A 17,409-nucleotide genomic window follows, 5' to 3' on the forward strand; every position below is an offset into this window, starting at 1 on the left:
GACAAACCCAGTGAAAATCGAATGGGATTATTTGAGAGTTACATAGTTAGGGATGATTAGTTTATGTAGCATAAGTAAAAACAAGTGTTTACATCAGAAGGCTTAAATCTGCGTAAAGCTGAAGGGAGGATTGCATAAAATGCAAATCTCTTGGCTCATTCACAGAATCGGCAGGTTTAGTTTCAGTAGTCAAGATATAAATTAATGTTATAAAATTAAATCTTACCTGGCAGTGGTTTGTTTGAAGCTCAGTAATTTTAACTCTGGCTGGAAATAGTAAGCTTCGATACCTGAAATGCCTTCTCTACTTCCTTTCGTGTTTTACCACTGTGTTTGATTTCTTGCAGTGTCTCTGTATCTGTATTCCTGGTAATCCTGTAGCATTAGTTAGGGCAGCATGCAACAGATGAGGATTCCATTTGGATAGGATTATAGAATAGAGGGTGGATTTTGCCTTTCTCTATCTGATAACTGCAGTTGATCTGACCACGGACAACTTGAGTGTTCAGAACTTATTAAAAATTCATTGTATGTTTCAGCAATGAGAAATTCTGGTTCTTTCTATAGTTGTTTTACCTTCTGGAAAAGTTCTGTCCATATTTCAGAATTACACACGCTCCCGAATCAAGTTGCTTTAAGAAATTATCTGGACTAGAAGCATAGATGATCTCTTGTACTCTCTTGCTTTCCTTGTTTTCCCTTTACCAACTTTTCAGTCCATTAGCTTCTTTTCTGTAGAGGATGACGGAATTTCTTCTGTCCTTCTTGTGCTTCTGTAACACATAGTTCTGGTATACCATTTTTGAATAGAGAGGGAAAAATCCAAAAGGAAGTACAGCTTTATCATGTCTCTGGACAGCGAGCATACTTGGCATGAATGAAGAGCTGATATGAGCTATTCAAACCAGACAGCACGCTGATGGGATGACGCTGTCATACATAATACACCCATTAATTACTTCTTCTGATGGACAGCAATATGCCCTGAAAGGGAAAAGGAAGGAACAGATGATCACATTTGGTTTGATAGGTGCTTTCTGAGCGAGCAGCTTATCACTGAGAAGTGAATCCAGGAAAAGCTGCAGCTTTGGAATGTGATCAGGTAGAATGGGCTAGAGTTGTTTTGGCAGACAGTTAAGTGACGTATCTTGGGAGGAAAAAGAGAGCTGAGCACAGATTTAGCTGGAATAAGGTTCCAAAATGCTTTTGAAAATGTTCATTTTCCTCTGTTAGTCCTTTTGGCCAGAAGAACTACTCTGTAGTTTACCTATGATTATTTGCAGAAATTTTGCTGAGCTCTTTTCTCATGATATAGTTTTCCCTCGAGGGAAAATAATTTTTAAAAAAGTCTTTAAGACATTAAAGTATATCGTGAGTTTTAAAAATTTGTAGCAGGGAAAAGGCCACTTTTTTTGTGTGAAAGGCACGCTTACTTTTGCATGCCTTTTGGGCACCATGCATTTGTTGCTTTGGAATAAAGCATTATGAGTCATCACTTGGTATAAATTTTAGTAGGGTCTTCATTTTAAAATGCTCTTAATTTAGATGGAATTCTGACTAGCATTGTAAAAGAATAGATCTAGAAATGTCAGCTTTATAATTTTTGTACCTCATTTTTCTACCTGTCCGTGGAGTCCTTTTAGAAGTGTTTCTGGACAATAGAATATTTATAAATGTTTCAAAAAGTTATGAAAAATTTCAAACTTTTAAGAAACTGGAAATATATGAATGATTATAAACCCATTACCCAGAGTCAGTAATTACCAATATTATGCCACATTAACTTCATTTAATTTTTTTTCTTAGCTGAAATATTTTAAAGCGAATCTCATTTCACTCCCACAGGCTTAATTTAGTATGTATATTTTTAAAGTACGGACACTTCCCTACATGACCATTATGCCATTATCACACCGACAATAATAATAATTAAAATTAACAATGGGGTTCATTTTTAATAATTCTTTGGGGTCATAAAATATCCAGTCTGTTTCAAATTTCTCATGCCTCAGAAACTGTTTTTACATAGCCTTTTTTAAAAAATTAGAATCTAGACAAAGTCCATACTTCAGTTATTAGGCCTTAGAATTTCAAACATTGACTTAGATGATGACTTATGGGAAAGAAGTAAAATTAGGTTTCATAGTGGTCGTCTATACACATTTGTAATATGAATATCTATGTAAGAGAACATATCTCTAGAATATTTTTTTGAACTTTTTTCCACTTATGATTATTTATCATACGAAAAATGAATATAGATTGTATATGAGTGGCCATTGGTTGGTTACGTTCATTGATTTCTATAAGTTTTTCTTGGCTTGTTCTGGAGCCCATAGTTCAAGATTCTTCTGCCCAAGATATTGAGGCTAACTTTTGGGCTGGGAAAATACATTCTGGGGCCAGTTGTACTTTATTGCTTGAAAAAGACCATCTTGCTTGTTTTTCTTGTCAAAACAGTAGAACATTGCTATAATAAATACTCCAATTTTTAAGCCAATGATTATTAAGCCATTTCTCAACATTTGAATGCGACTGAGTTCTGTGAAGATCTAAAAAGAAGTAACAAAAATAATATGGCGCCATTGTGTTCGTGAGGACCAATGACCGTAATGTAATTATATTTGTAATATAAATCACTGTATACTTTTTTCCAATAGTATGTGGGTTTTCTATGAATTTTTATTATCCTATAAGATTGGAACTCCCAGATTCTTTCTCAAAAAGCAAAACATTTGGCTGTCTACTTAACTTTTCCAGGAATGCAATAACAGTTCCTGAAATAACTTCTATGCTGCACTCTTGTTGAAATTCATTCTTATGCAGATTCTGTAACTTCCTTCAGCCCCCTCCATCTTCCAAGCTGGCTAGGTGAATGAGAATGGGGAAAGGGAAATACGGGGAGCCATTAAAAGGGCATGAATGGAAATTATACCTAGGCATAAAGCCACTACTTTAAGACCATGCTCCCATTTCTACGGAGGGGTGTAGAATGCTGCTCTCCAGAGGTGTTCATATTGTGTCTCTTGGCATATGTCATGTAAGACATGATTGTCTGGTAGCTTTATGCACCACTTTTTATGTTCTTAAATTATGCTTTGTCTCTTAAGTTTTGCTGAATAGTGACTGTACAGATGTGTTTATTACCTGCATATGTGCTTTATTGAAAGTTTATTAAGTAGTTACTGACTACAACTATTATATTCAGATAAACCAAATAGGAAAAGGTGAACCAAAATGCTTCTATTTCTAAATTGTCTCTGGAATTTTTCTTAGCATTAGGTGGGTATTTTGCAAATATGCTAGTTCTACTAGAGGCCATTGTATGGCTGGTTAGAGAGAGAATTAGAATAATAGATTACGAGTATATTTTGGGTACATGTTCTCACTGTTTCAAATCATTATCTCCCTGAGCACTAGCTATAAACTGAATTAATAGAAAAAGATTGACCTAAGCAGTGATTTTTACAGTTCTAAACCAAAAGTAGGTGACCTCTGCCATTGTGAGAATCACTTTTGGCTAAGATTTTGTTCTTGGTATCTCTGATATTGATCTTGTTTTTAGAAAGCTACATTTAGTTTTACTTTCTATAGGATGGACTTTCTGCTTTGAAACAAGGAATCGTCTGTGAATAACACTTCAGAGATCTAATTTGTCAAGTAGCTAGTTGGATACTATGTGAGGATTATGAACATTTATACTTTACAGTAAAATATTAGGAAACAATTGCTTTCCTTCATATGTATCACATTCAGTTAAATAGATTGCATTTTTATCTTCTTATTTGGACTTGTTTTATCTTTCATTTTTAAACTTCAGTTTTTTGCTCCATCATAGCATTCACTTGTTTCACTAATCTTTGGCCTTACGCTGTGTCATGGTGTTTGGCCCTTTCCAACCTATCCTCATTCAGATTTTGACTTCTCCTAGTGAACTACAGATAACCACTAGAGGTCTCCAGACCACACTTTAGAAAGCTCTGATTTTATAGGCACACCCTACCAACTGGAATAGATTGTTTCCCAGGAGGTCAGTTACTAGTATTTCTCATTAAATATTTATTCTTTTATTCCAGGTCCTAGACTATGCTATGTCCTGTGGGTAGATTAAAAAAAAAAAAAGTAAGGTTTCTGCCCTCAAGAACCCTGCAGTATAGTGGGGACACTAAAGTCTGAGCACATGGTCACAAAACTGCTTGTTAGGCATGGCCACCTCATATACTTTTAGATCCCAGTTTTACTTAGGTCCTTTAGACTTCCAGGTTTATCAGACCTCCATTAATACTCTTGAACTTTTCTGTAGCTGTTCATCTGTAGTGAGATCACTTCTCCTTTCTTGATGAGCCTGATACTGCATCTTCATTAGGCTGGCAAGGAGCCGTTCTTTGGAGCAAATAGGATTATTCAACTAGGCTCTGGTTTTTGCTTTCTGATGCTCTTCTCAGCAGCTCTAGGTGTCTAATATTTAGGGAAGCGCTTCAAGAGTCAACCTCTTCCAATCCTAGGGAACAAGGCAAGCCCCACAATTTGGGACCTTTCATTTCCATTTTGCTGTATATGAGAGAAATTTTTAAAGGAAGGGTGTGTCCCATTTGTATGTTAGGGCTGTTTAAATAGAGAAGTGTCTCATGGTAACATGCTTGTGGACTTATTGAGTGACCAATGGAAGATACCTATGCAGTACCTGGCACATAGAAGGCAAGTCCTCAATAAATGTCAGCTGTTGCCATTATTCTAGGACTTCATTCTAGTGCTGGGAGGGACTTCAGAGAGAATTAAGCCTGACCACTCACTTTACGCAATACGTTTTAGTGTTCTTTTTGTTTTTCATGCAGGCTGTATAACTGGAGTTGTCTTTAGTGCTATCTATTCCATATTAAGAGGGCCAAAATTTTGACTGTTATTACCAGCTTAATGATCATACAGCTTCATAAGAATTTTTATGCGGATAACTATTTTGAACTAAATGGAAATTTTCAATTTTAAATGAAATTAAGGGTGAAATTGGGAAAGCATTAAACAAAATATTTTAACATAAACAGTGATGATAGAGAAAACCTGGCAATTTGTTAGTCTCTTATCTGTAATAAAAGTTCTAGTGGGACTTCTGAAAATAATAGATTAGCGACCTTTTGGATGGTAGATTTATTTTTAAAAGTGTGGAATCCTTGAATACTTAAGTGAGAGAAAAAGTAGCTTGGTTTCAGAAATATATAACTATATGGATGAGTAAAAACAAGTGGGTTACATTTTAGATTAAAAAAATATGTTGATAAAGTTTATACCTAAAGCTGTCAAAAAAAAAAAAAAAAAAAAACGAAACTGCTTTAAAATGGAGCTGGAGCTGCCATGTCAGAGTAACTATGTTTGTCTTATGCCTCAAATCGTTGGAACTGTTGCAAAGATAATAAGAAAACAGATATTTTGACTACTGGAATGAAAATTAAAAACATTGTTTAGAATTAACATCACTATATGTCATCTGTACTAATAGAAATGCTGTGCTTCTACTGTTGTGATTTTTTCCCCTTCTCATAAATACCCATTCATTGCCTTTGTCTCCTAATCCGAATGCTACTTGGACTTCTGCTGAATCAGTGAGCCCTGAATGGCTATTCTTACTGATCTCAAATAAATACTGTTGCCTCTCGCTTTGAAAGGCCTTTTTATTTTAAGGTTGACAAAGTCTACTTAAAAAACCTTAATAAATAGCTAAATATATAAGTAACTTTGGAGACCTTTGAGTGAATAGGCAGTTGTCTGAGTTAGCAAGAGAACTATAGGAATAGACATCAGTTCTCAGAATGGAAGAGTTTCAGGGATCCTCTAGTACTAGAGACAATTTCCATTTAATGTTTTTATAAATTATTTGAAAGACAGGTAAGAGGAAAGCCCCTTGATTAGTTAGTAGTATATAAAGCTGTTAGGGATAAATTCTAGGGTAGAGCTCTATGAGTCTGAGAAATGGTAGGTGCATTTTAGTGTGGGTGTGAATAAGTGAAAATAATCTCGATAATACTATGTATTGATATACGGTAAAATGAGGAGGAAGTTATATAGGAAGGTTTTAATCAGTTAAATAGGCATGCCTTAAACATAATTTGCTTTCTTAAGAAATTTGAGACCTGTGTGGTATGGTAGGAAATGAAAAAATTGGTAGACAGTAAGGAAATTATTGTGACAAACTAAGCAAAATGTGATGGTTTTTATCTTAGTCCACAGCCTTGGTGGCTTAATCAATAGGCATTTGTTTCTCATAGCCCTGGAGGCTGGAAAGTCTGAGTTCAGGTGCTAGCATGGTTGGGTTCAGGTGAGGGGCCCTCTTCCTGCCTGGGAGATGCCTGCCTTCTTGCTGTGTCCTCAAAAGGTAGAGAGAGGAAGTTGTGTCTCCTCCTCCTCTTATAAGAGCACTGATCTCATCATGGAGGCTCCAATTTCATGACCTCATCTGAACCTAATTACTTCCCAAAGGTCCCACTTCCTAATATCATATTGGGGGTCAGGGAGTCAACATATGAATTTTGGGGGCACAGAGACATTCAGTTCATAACGGTTCCTTAGACTAATGTAATAACAGAAAAGGAAATAAATAAATAAATTAAAGGAATGTTTTGGAGTATAAAAGAACTTGCCGATGAATTGAGTGTCTGTGGATGATGGAGAGCGAAGTATTGAGAATGACTCAAAAGTGTCTCGAGTAACTGAATGAAGATGCCATTTGCTGAAATTGGAGAAGCGGGTGAGGTACAGCTTTGGGAAGGGGAAGATCATGAGAGAGAACATTGAACAAAGTGGGCTGTGGATCTGGTTATTCTTACCTTCTCAAATACTTGAGGCATGTGAAAGAATAATGTATAATCTATATATATGAGAATTGGTATACTCTTGTATGTTATCCTTGTAAATATCCTTGTGTGATGGTTTTTAAGCCTACTTTGTTTTGTTTTTTTTTTTTGTCTCCACTGTTTTTCATGCAGCATGTACTCATCATAACTTCTCTCCTTGCAGGTATTCCAGGGAGATAGGAAAGGAATTGATAAATCAATCTTCATATATGGGTCGTCCTTGAAAAAACCACTCTAGGAATAAATATGGTGTATTCCTCCATGACCCTCAAACCTGTGTGCTTGAGAAAAATTTCTTTAAAATCTTCTATGGTTTTGACACATCCAGATTCTCTAATTTAAAAAAATTTCTTGGTCGCACTGCCTCATAGGCAGGAAGGGCTCTTTTCAGATGGCTCAGACACCTCATTTTCTAGATGAGAATGCTCATCTTCAAGGTTGGCATTTACCCAAGGATGCAGATCTTGCAATTGGTTAACAAGTAGATAAGTTAGAACAGTAGAGCCCCAAGAATTGGAATTCTAGCCTATAGTTCTTTCCATGAGACATACTATTTACTTCTTAATTTTTCTCATAAGAGAAATTCTTATGAATAATAAGAGAAATGAAATGTGTTTTATAAGAAATATGTTTGATGTGGTAAAAATCATTATATTGTCCTGTAGAGAGATTTCATATTTCTAAGTTGTTAGGATTGATACCATAATTCTCAGTTGAACAGGTTGGCACCTAAAATATCTGCGTCGTTCTAGACACTGGACAATAAAGGTGACTAAGGAGAAACTCTGTTCCCAAGTAGCTAACATGGAAGAGGAAGACAAGTTTATGAATGCACAGTGTTGTCCTTAGTGTGATGGTTACTAAAGTATTTGTAGGGTAAGAAATAAAAAAGGGCTTGCAGGCAGGAGGGAATAGCTGGTTTCACTGGAGAGATAAGGAGGGTTTCTAGAAGAGGTATGTTAAATTGAGTTGGGGGTAGACATTGGTTAGGTGCTCTTTGAACCTCTCCACGAGGGTCAATTTTAAGAAGCCCGTTTAATTTTTTTTTTGTTTATTTAAAAACACTAACAAGAGGCTTATTGTATGCTATGCAGAATGTAGCTTGAAATTATATGTGTAAAACATTTTAAATATTTCTAATGGGAATGGAAATAAAATCTGCTACACACACAGACTCCCTCTTTCTCTTTTTAACCCAAGTATTCTAGTTGCCATAACAACCTGATTATGGTAGTGCATTTGCAACTATGGTCGAGGTTGTGTCAGCAGTTCTATTATAAGCTGCCATTTTCAGGATTTTAAAATTCAACGTCACATTCACTGACATGACATATAAAATTCCATCTATCTATTGATTTTATTTTCCAGGAAAGCTGGATACCCAAAAGTCATTCTCCTTCCCCTCACATTGAAAAAGTCTATGTAGTCAGTGTCCAGGATTCTGTTTTAATTTGTGAATATGCTATTGCTGAAAGAAACCTCCATATCTAATCAAAATCTCTTATTTTATAATGGGGAAATTGAGGCTCTGAAGGGTTAAATGACTTGCCTGAGGGCAAATAATTCAACAGGAATTTGGCAGTTAATATACTACCACACTGCTGGTGTTCAGCATCTCATGCTTAGTGAACGCTTTGATCTTTGGTTAAATCTCACAAGGACGTACCTTTAATTTATTTAAATATGTGTCTCTTTGTACATTTGATGCATGTCCTTTCTAGTATTCTTTTGTCACACACAGTCTGGATTGTAGAAATTTGTTTATACGTCTGCCCAATTTCCCCTAAACTGAACTTCTTGAGGTCAGACACCATGCTTTACCCCTTTCTCCAGCATCTGATCAGCCTCTTCTCCCTTCTTGCTCTGACTCCAGTTTACCTGGCTTCTGATCGATCTTCTTACTTGTCTATTTCTGGTTCTTATACCTAATTGGCTGTTATTGGTTTGTTATAATTTGACTCTTGGCACTCTTTCTCATGAGAGCATGAGAGGAGGAGATGGTGAAAAGGGAGGTGGTGAAGGGGTAGGAAGATATTCTAGGCAGAGGGAGAATCACATGGGAAAGTCTGGGAACTCAAGAGAGCTTGATGCTTTGAGGGCTGTCATTCGGGCTAAATTACAGAGAGTGGTGAGAGGGTAGAGATTAAGGGGCCTGAAGATATATTTGTACTGGACTTCTTGCTAAGGAATTTGCACTTTATCCAGTAGGTAATAGGGGCGTATTGAAAGGTCATAAGTAGGCAACTGATATGAGATTGCCTAGAACTATTGGCCTTGAAGACTGAAACTGCATGGACAGAAAATTGAGGCATAGGTTAGATATACATTCTCTGAATCAGGAAAATGTGAATACAGAGAAGGGAGCAATTAATTCTGCTTGGAGTATGATGATAAGGAACTTTTACATTAGAGGTGATGTTTCAGCAGGATTTTAATGGGTAGTTGGGATCACGCTAGGCAGGGAAGTGGGGGAGATTGCATTTGAGAGGTGGGAAATAGCTTGGACAAAGCTTTGGAGGCAAGAAAGAATGTGTTCGGTATATCAGGAAAATCTCAACTGAGCCAATGTTGGTGCAGTGTAAGGTCCAAGGGGGCCAATGGCTTGAGATGAGACTGGATGTGTTGGGCTGTGAGCAGGTCGCTGAAGGTTTCTTGTGCCTCTCTGAAGAGTGTAGACTTTATGCTTTAGATAGATAGAAGGGAGCCATGGTTTTTAAAAAAGAAGCAAGAAGACATTGAGCTGACATAAAGAAATAGTTCTGGCAATTTAGAGACTGAATCGGATAAGGAGAGAGGTATGCTGTGCTGCTAGACTGGGTCAAAAACAAAGGTGTCTTTTGAAATAGGGTGCTGAGGTTAGAAGGATTAGAAATGGAGGGTAAGAGTTGGAGAGAGATTTCCGAGGTAAATTTACCAGATGTGGTGATTGACTGCAAAGAGCAAAGGAGTGGAGGAGTTCTTTCATTCAGTCTTCTAGGTGGATTATCTTGCCATTTATCAAGGTAAGGAAACACAGGAGGAGCTAGATTTGGGTTAAAGATAATATTTAAAGAATTATATTGAAATTTTAAAAATTGAGGTATAGTTTACTTATAAAATGCTTCTGTTCTAAGCAAACATTTTGAAGAACTTTGAGAATGATATATACCTGTTTAATCACCTCCACAAACAAGACATCGAGTAGGGGTTCTCAGCCTTAGCATCAGAAGCACCTGGATGGCTTGTTAAAGCGTAGACTGCTGCACGCCCGCCCGCCCCCCCCCCCACCAGGGTTTCAGATTCAGTAGTTCTGGGGCAGGGATTTGAGATTTTACATTTCTAACATTTCCCAGGTGCCGGTGGTGCAGGGACAGCACGTTGAAAATTGCTAATGTAAAACATTACCATTACTCCAGAAAGGCCTTTTCTCTTCCTCCTCCTCCTCCTCTAGGGAACCATCATGGTTTGAATTCTATCACCATGATTAGTTTGCCTGTTTTTGGATGGCATTCAAATGAGATTATACAGTATGTATTCTTTTATGTCTGGCCTTTTTACACGATATAATTTTGAGATTCACCATGTTGTTGTATGCAGTTCATTCCTTTTTTATTGCTGAAGAGTATTCTGTCATTCACAGACATTTGGTTTAGTTCCAGTGTGGGACTATTATGAATAAAACTTCTATGAACATTTATGTACAAATCTTTTTGTGACCATATGTTTTCATTTCTCTTGGGTAAATAACCTAGGAGTAGAAATGCTGGGTCATAGGGTTGATTTATGTTCCTTTTCTAAGAAATTGCTATATCATTTTACATAGTGGTTGTAAATGTAACTAGCTGAATTGTGATTAAATGTTCATTGACTCTAGTGAGGTTGCTAGATATTGACTAGACTGAAAGATTTTTGTCAAAGAAGAAAGGGCTAGGTAGACAGGGAAGCTTGGCAAAATTCCCCTCTGGGACACAGCTAATCAGCAGTGATAAGCTCTTTTCCAAACCCTAAGATAATTTAAATCTATGCTTGCTTTTAAAAAAATGTAGTACACTACTTATTCAAAGAATGTTAAGCAGTTACTATGTGCTGGTCATGTAAGAGTACTTGGGTCCCAGTGCCTGCCCTGAAGAGTTCACAGGCAGAGTAAATTCTTGTATTTTAAGAAGGTGTAAGGCAATGCCTTAAGTCTAAACTGCTCTTAATTCTAGTTTATCTAAATGTCATTATCCTAGAAATCCTAAGCACTAGGCAATCATGACATAAGCAAAAAACCCCAAACTGAAACACTCCAAAGCATTTCAAATCATTGGAAAAAAGATGAATTTGTCAATCAATGATGTCGATGCAAACAGAGTTACCATCTGGGAAAAAAAGTGAGATTCAAACCTCTTACCATGTAACAGGATAAAGTCTTTATGGGTCAAAAATTTTAGTGTAAAATAAACTCATAAAAGTTTTAGAACAAGTCACTGACAAATTCTTTTCAAATGTCAGAATGGAGAAGGTCTTTCTATATATCACACAAAATCCAGAAACCATAAATGAAAGGACTGTTAAGTTTGGTTATTGAGAATGCCCGCATGGTAAAAACCATAACCAAAGCCAAAAGCCAAATGATATGTGCATGGAGGTGGGGTTTGGTGGGGAGGATCGTAACTTATATTAGAAAACTGATTTCCAATGTATGCAATGAGTTTTAACAATCTTATTAAAAATGAGCAAAGGCTTTGAGCAGACTCTCCACAGAAAATGAAATGCAAATGGCTCTTAAACATGTGAAAAAATGATCAATCCACTCATAAGAGAAATGCATATTAAAATTAAGTGGAAGTACATATTCTCAGCTATTAGACTGAGGGAGATCAGAAAGTTTAATGAGACACCATTTTGGCAAGGATGAGGCTGGGCAGTGTTGGAGAAGGGTGTTCTGGATGAGAGAATAGCAGAGCAGAGAGATGGAGGCTGAAAAGCGGGGTCAGTAAATTGGAACAGGGCAAGGAAACTAGCGGCAAGCATGTTGACACTAGCAAGGAGTGACAGCAGCAAACTCTAGTGTCAGAAAAGACAGGGAAACTAGACACATCAAAAGCAATAATTAAATTGTTTATTACTGTAGATGCCAACAGTCCTACAGGTATGAGTAGCCCATAAGTGTCACTTTATAATCATTGATCAGGGTCACCAAAAAAGGTTACATTATGACCAGCATTTTCCATTTAGGAAAGCATTAAAATAGAATTTTAAATTAAATTTAGCACATTCAATAAATGATAAAGATAGATTTTTTTCCAGTTATCTCAATTTAATTTTTAGAGAATACTTTGTATTTGAAGATGATAAGTGAAATACATTTCAACTGTTTTAGTTGCTTATTGCTCTTCTTAGCTTCTCTTACGATGTGTTATGTTATGCCACTGAATGTTTAGGACAATAGTGGCCACACCTCCATCTTTGGTTGCCAAAGAATAGATAACATGTACGATTGGGAGGGAAGTGAACTCCTAGTGCTTGATTTTGAAAAAGCCAAGTAATATATGTAATTTAACAGAATGGTACTTGTATTTTTAATTTCCATTTTCTCCCCTCCTGCCATATTTCTTATCCTTTTACTTTTGCTTCATTGCTCGTTTTACTCTCAGAATTCTAAAATTCATGATGCTTTATTAAATGAGGTTACTATAACTCTTCATGACTAGTTTAGTATTGAAGCCAAAAGATTAGATCAGATAACTACTTGAGATGCCTTTTGACCTAGGATATTATTTTGTGCAGTACTCCATAGTTTTCAGCATTGTTCATTGTGGAGTATGCCTTCAGATTTTATAAGTGTTAGGAGCAAACGGGGCACCAAATATTTAATGAGATTCTTGTCTGCTTACATTTCTAACAAAGAATGTAAATTATATGCTCAAATCAAAAAGCTAATTTACATTTTTCTTCTTACAATTTGGTTGTTACCTAGATTTAAAAGAAATTTAAAAATTTAACCCTATGCCTAAGTATATTTCAATGGTTTCTCTGAGTCACTAAGGCAAAAGCTTAAGCAAAAAGATAAACCTAATAGAGCTCTTTGAATGCTGATCAGCATGGACCCCATAGGGTTTTCAGATAGTAAAGACTTTAGGTGCTATTCTTTTTCTTTCTTTCTTTTTTAATCCAATGATGTTAAATAATTAGTATCCTATATGGTATCTGAAAAGTAAGGGTATCATTTTGTATTGGATTTTTGGACAGATAGTCACTGTCCAAGATGTCTTGTACTCGTGCAAAACAGTAGAAAAGACAACTGATAATTTCCAGGGGTCCTTTCAGTGACTTATCTAAGAAAACCTAGAGATGGAGAAATGGTGACACTGATAATTCAGGTGTCATTCATCTCAATTAAGAGTGAGTTCATGAGACTAGAAGTAGACAGAAAAGTTTTGTTTAATAATACTAGGGTACTTGGGAATCTCTTTGAGTCCTTAAAATGTTTTGTTTTCTTCTTCAGCTCCTTGTGGACGAGGGTCATGTCAAACTTGGTGTTTTCGTGTGCACGCAGCTGTCTTATAGTGCCATGTTGGGCACTCAAATGTAGTTATTGGCTAATTGACAAGTTTTTGTCTATATTGTTTTCCTCACTTGGACAATTTCAGTCCCATATCTAGTTTAACCATCTCAGAAAATTAGGTAAAACTGAGTTGTTATGCAAAATTCGAATTCTAATTTAATCTCTATTTTTTCATTGATGCTGTTTGGGGAGCTATTTTTTTTTTTAAGTTAGTACTGTTTCATTATTAATGCGATTTTATATCTTTTCAAAGATTCATATAATTTTTTGCCTTGGAGTGGGTTGATGTCTGACTCTGGAAGAAAAAACATACTGAAATAGTGGTGAATGAGACTTAAATTTCTCATTTCCCTCTAACCAACAAATATGAGAGTGCTACAAATTACGGACAGGCAGCTACATAGACAAGCAAAGTAGGATGAATTTAGGAGTCACCTTCTAATAGTTTAGGGAATAAGTTTCAAGGTATTTCGCTGTCTTCTCAGCACTTTGCCTCTTTCAACTCCCTCTCTCTGTACCCCTAAATGTGAGAGTGAATTTTTTCTTTATTGATGTGGAAAACAGAATTGACTTATTTTTCTAATTGAAGATAATGTTAATCCCCCTCCTCCTCTTGTTTGTGAGCTGCTCTTATCTATGTAGCCACCTTGGTACAGACTCATTTCTAAAGCTAAGGAGGCAGACAGAATTTTGTTCTAAAATACATCTTTTGTTCCTGCAGCCATATGAACCCTGGGTTATCTCGAGATCTTGCTCTTGAAATTGAATGGACCTTTGAGTTCTAGAGCTGTTGCTTACTTAGATGGAGACACAAGTTGTGTGTGGTAGGTATTTAAGAAATTAACATTTGACATTGGTCTTACCCGGCTTTATAGATGGAGTTGAAAATGATTTCTCTGAAGAATAGAAGCATCCCTCTTACTTCAGACACATTCTTGCTTTGCAGTCTACCTATGAAAATTTCTTCCTGTGCTATTGTGGACTCTAAACAGTTTATTGCTCATTCTAGTAATATCTATTTAGCAACACTTTTGGGACATTGCTAGGAGCTTGGCGAGGTTTGTGGGCATACAAAGAGGAACAAGACTTGTTTCTTGCCTTTGAGGATCTTTCAGGCTAGTGGAGTGGATAGATTTGTAAATATATAACTAACACCTGGTAGAGGTCCATAGACAGTCTATGAGAACAAAAGCAGAAGAGAGTATTCTCCTCGGGGAAATCTGTACAGAGAGGTGCTCCTAGGAAGTTCAGTATTTGATGTGCAGAGTAGGAGTTGAGGGGAGAGAGGGATAGAGACCAGAAGAAAGTTTATGGTGGAAAGGAAAAAAGGCACAGGTTTAATGGAGGAAGTGACCAGCAGTATGAAACGGCACAGAGCGATAGAGTAGGATGAGTATTTTAAAGTGCCAGTTGTTTTGGCATAGGAGTCGCCTAGGTGAAGGCAGTTCTCATGGAGCAATGAATGCAGAAGCCAGAGTGTTGCGTTTGAAGAATAAGCAAGAGGAAAATGAAGAGAGAGTAAGCGCAGCTTGGTTTAAGAAGTTTGTTGAAGAGGCAAAGTTTGAGGGTGCATGAATTGTGAAATATTTAAAACATCTTAAAGTGTGGGAGATTGAGCTTGTTGGTGGGTTGAGGAGGAGCAGCCATAAAGGATGAGACTGAAATTAAAGCAAAAGCGGGTAATAATCTGTAGATCAAAGTCTGAAAGGAAGTAGAAGAGCATATATAATGTAAATAATTAATGCCATAGGTCATTTTGTTTATATGTCTACTTTTTATTCTCTTGAACCCTAAAGAGCAATGTTATGCTCACCACAAACTGGAGATGGAGTAGACTAGACATAAAATCAGTAGCATAATTCTCGATAAGGGTCCATTGTTATATTCAGTACCAGCTAGGTGAATTCAGAAAGTGAATTAGAAGCTGTGCATAGAAAGTATAGAGTTATTGAGGTTATTTGAGAAATATGTGCTAAAGGAGATGAATGCAGAGCCTCTGTTTGAGAATTTGTGCCTCTTTCAGGTAGATTGGGAAGGAAAATTGCTTCACATATATTGGGAGCCCTTTGGGCAAAGTGTCTCCTGCCTTCAAGAGACAGGTCTGATGAGAATGGAAGAGTGTGAGTTCGAGAATAATGAGATGAGAGACCCCACATGGAGGAGAATGGAAATTAATGCAAGGGTCCGAAAGCATTTTTAGTCTATATTTAATTTTTGATTCAGGAAATAATGGCAATAAGTATTAAATCGATATGGTCAAAGTAATAAGAAACTGTTTACGGATGTCGTGAAAGCAAGCGGAGTCCAGGACACCAAACAGTATTTACCTCCCTTCCATGTGGAGGCCTTCATAAAGGTTTAGTGCTGGGGACAGGAATGGCACAAAAGACTTCTCAAAATCTGGCCTGTCTTCTGCCTCCTTTCTCAGTTCACCCTTCTTTTAACGATAACAAACTACTTATAGTTTCCTGAACATACCACACTCTCTACCTTTTTACCATTGTTTACCTGGTTCCACCCTTGCCCCCATCCCCTTTTCCCTTTTCCTTAAACGCTCTCCCTAATCCTCATTTTTTCCCTGAAACTGTCCCTGATACCCCAGGGCAGTTAGTAAATCATTCCTTTCTCTCTCTGTCCTCCCTCTACCTTGGACCTGTGATCTCACAAAGCTGATAATGTCTTGTTTGGGTGTCTGTCTCCCTTACAACCTTGGAGCTTCCTGAGAGCAGAGGCAGTGCCTTTTCTGTGAGGTCCCAGCATTTCGCAGGGTACTTGCTGTATAGGACGTCAATAAATGTTTATTGAAATGAGTCGAATTGTCATGTTTAAACAGCCGTCAGAAACCACACTATTTCTTGGGGTCTCTAGCTTCTGCCACAGTATCCATGAATACAGTGATGAATTTTTTTTTCCTTTTTACTACCTTTAGCTAGTTATGGAAAGGTACTAAAAGTGTTACTTAAAAGTATTGTCACTTTATTGTTATGCCTCGTGCATCAATGGCATCTTTAAAATATTGATGTTCTTTAATGTTGAGGTATTTAAAATTTGCTTTTTAAGTATACAAAATAAATTATTAGTTTCGTTATGCTTGATTCTTTATATCAGTTTGTACAGCAACTGGGACAGCTAGTAAAGGACTTAAGAGACATTATTTGATATTCTTATAAGTATATTTAGATGTTTTTAGAAATAGCATATGGTCTCATGTTAATCTCTCTCTCTCTCTCTCTCTCTCTCTCTGTATATATATACTTAAGTATATTTTTACACATAGTTTCAAAGGATTCTTCGTCATTCTCAAAAAAGGAAAAACTTTAAAATGGTTGGAATTGTTCATATATTTTCTACCTAGTAGATATTCGTTATCGCAATATTTTGTATTCATACAGACATAGCATAGATATCATTTTTGTTCTAAATGATTGTTTTCAAGGGCGTCTAAGCGATTATATTTCATGGTTAAATTACTTATTTAATTATGTAGTACCCAAATACATCTATACATAGCAGGTATTCGTTTTCCTCATATTTTTCTATCAGTCTCTCATGATGGGTTTTCACGTTTCCTATTCCATTAGTTAGAGTACACTGCTAAGTTTTCAAGACCTTAGAGCATGCCAACTGTTTGGCTTATCTCTTCCTTACATTGGGAGTAATCCCAGTTCTTTGCCCATGCCAGTCTCTAACTAATACATATGTGTCTGGCTACCAGTATTTTCTGTAGTGGTTTCTTGGAGTTAGATGGGAAGTGAAGCTGGAGGGGCCGGCAGGCTGGACCTTGGGTTTTAATCCTTTTACTTAATCTTCCTGTTTTCCATTGGAGCCCCTCCATTTCATCCCCCATGTATACCTAGCATCCCGAGTCTAGATTTCTTCCAGTTCTGGGGTTCTAACCTCATCTGCTCAATAAAACCACCTGTAGAGATTTTGAAAATACAACCAGCCACACCCCATACTAATCAAAATTCAGATCTGGGGTGGGACTCACGTTAAGTTTTCTAAAGCTCTCCAGGTGATTCCAGTGTGCAGCCC

At 36.7% G+C, this 17,409-nt stretch overlaps 1 protein-coding gene and 1 pseudogene across 1 annotated transcript in view; one reads left to right on the forward strand and one right to left on the reverse strand.

The window, feature by feature from the left end:
* The window catches only part of AVEN (apoptosis and caspase activation inhibitor), a 150,602-nt gene that overhangs the window by 61,876 nt on the left and 71,317 nt on the right, over positions 1-17,409 (forward strand). The gene's annotated exons all lie outside the window — the stretch shown is intronic.
* LOC107518778 overlaps positions 1-17,409 on the reverse strand; it is a 31,198-nt pseudogene that overhangs the window by 13,513 nt on the left and 276 nt on the right.

Source organism: Rousettus aegyptiacus, unplaced genomic scaffold, assembly GCF_014176215.1.
Source record: "Rousettus aegyptiacus isolate mRouAeg1 unplaced genomic scaffold, mRouAeg1.p scaffold_m13_p_3, whole genome shotgun sequence".
Taxonomy (NCBI): domain Eukaryota; kingdom Metazoa; phylum Chordata; class Mammalia; order Chiroptera; family Pteropodidae; genus Rousettus; species Rousettus aegyptiacus.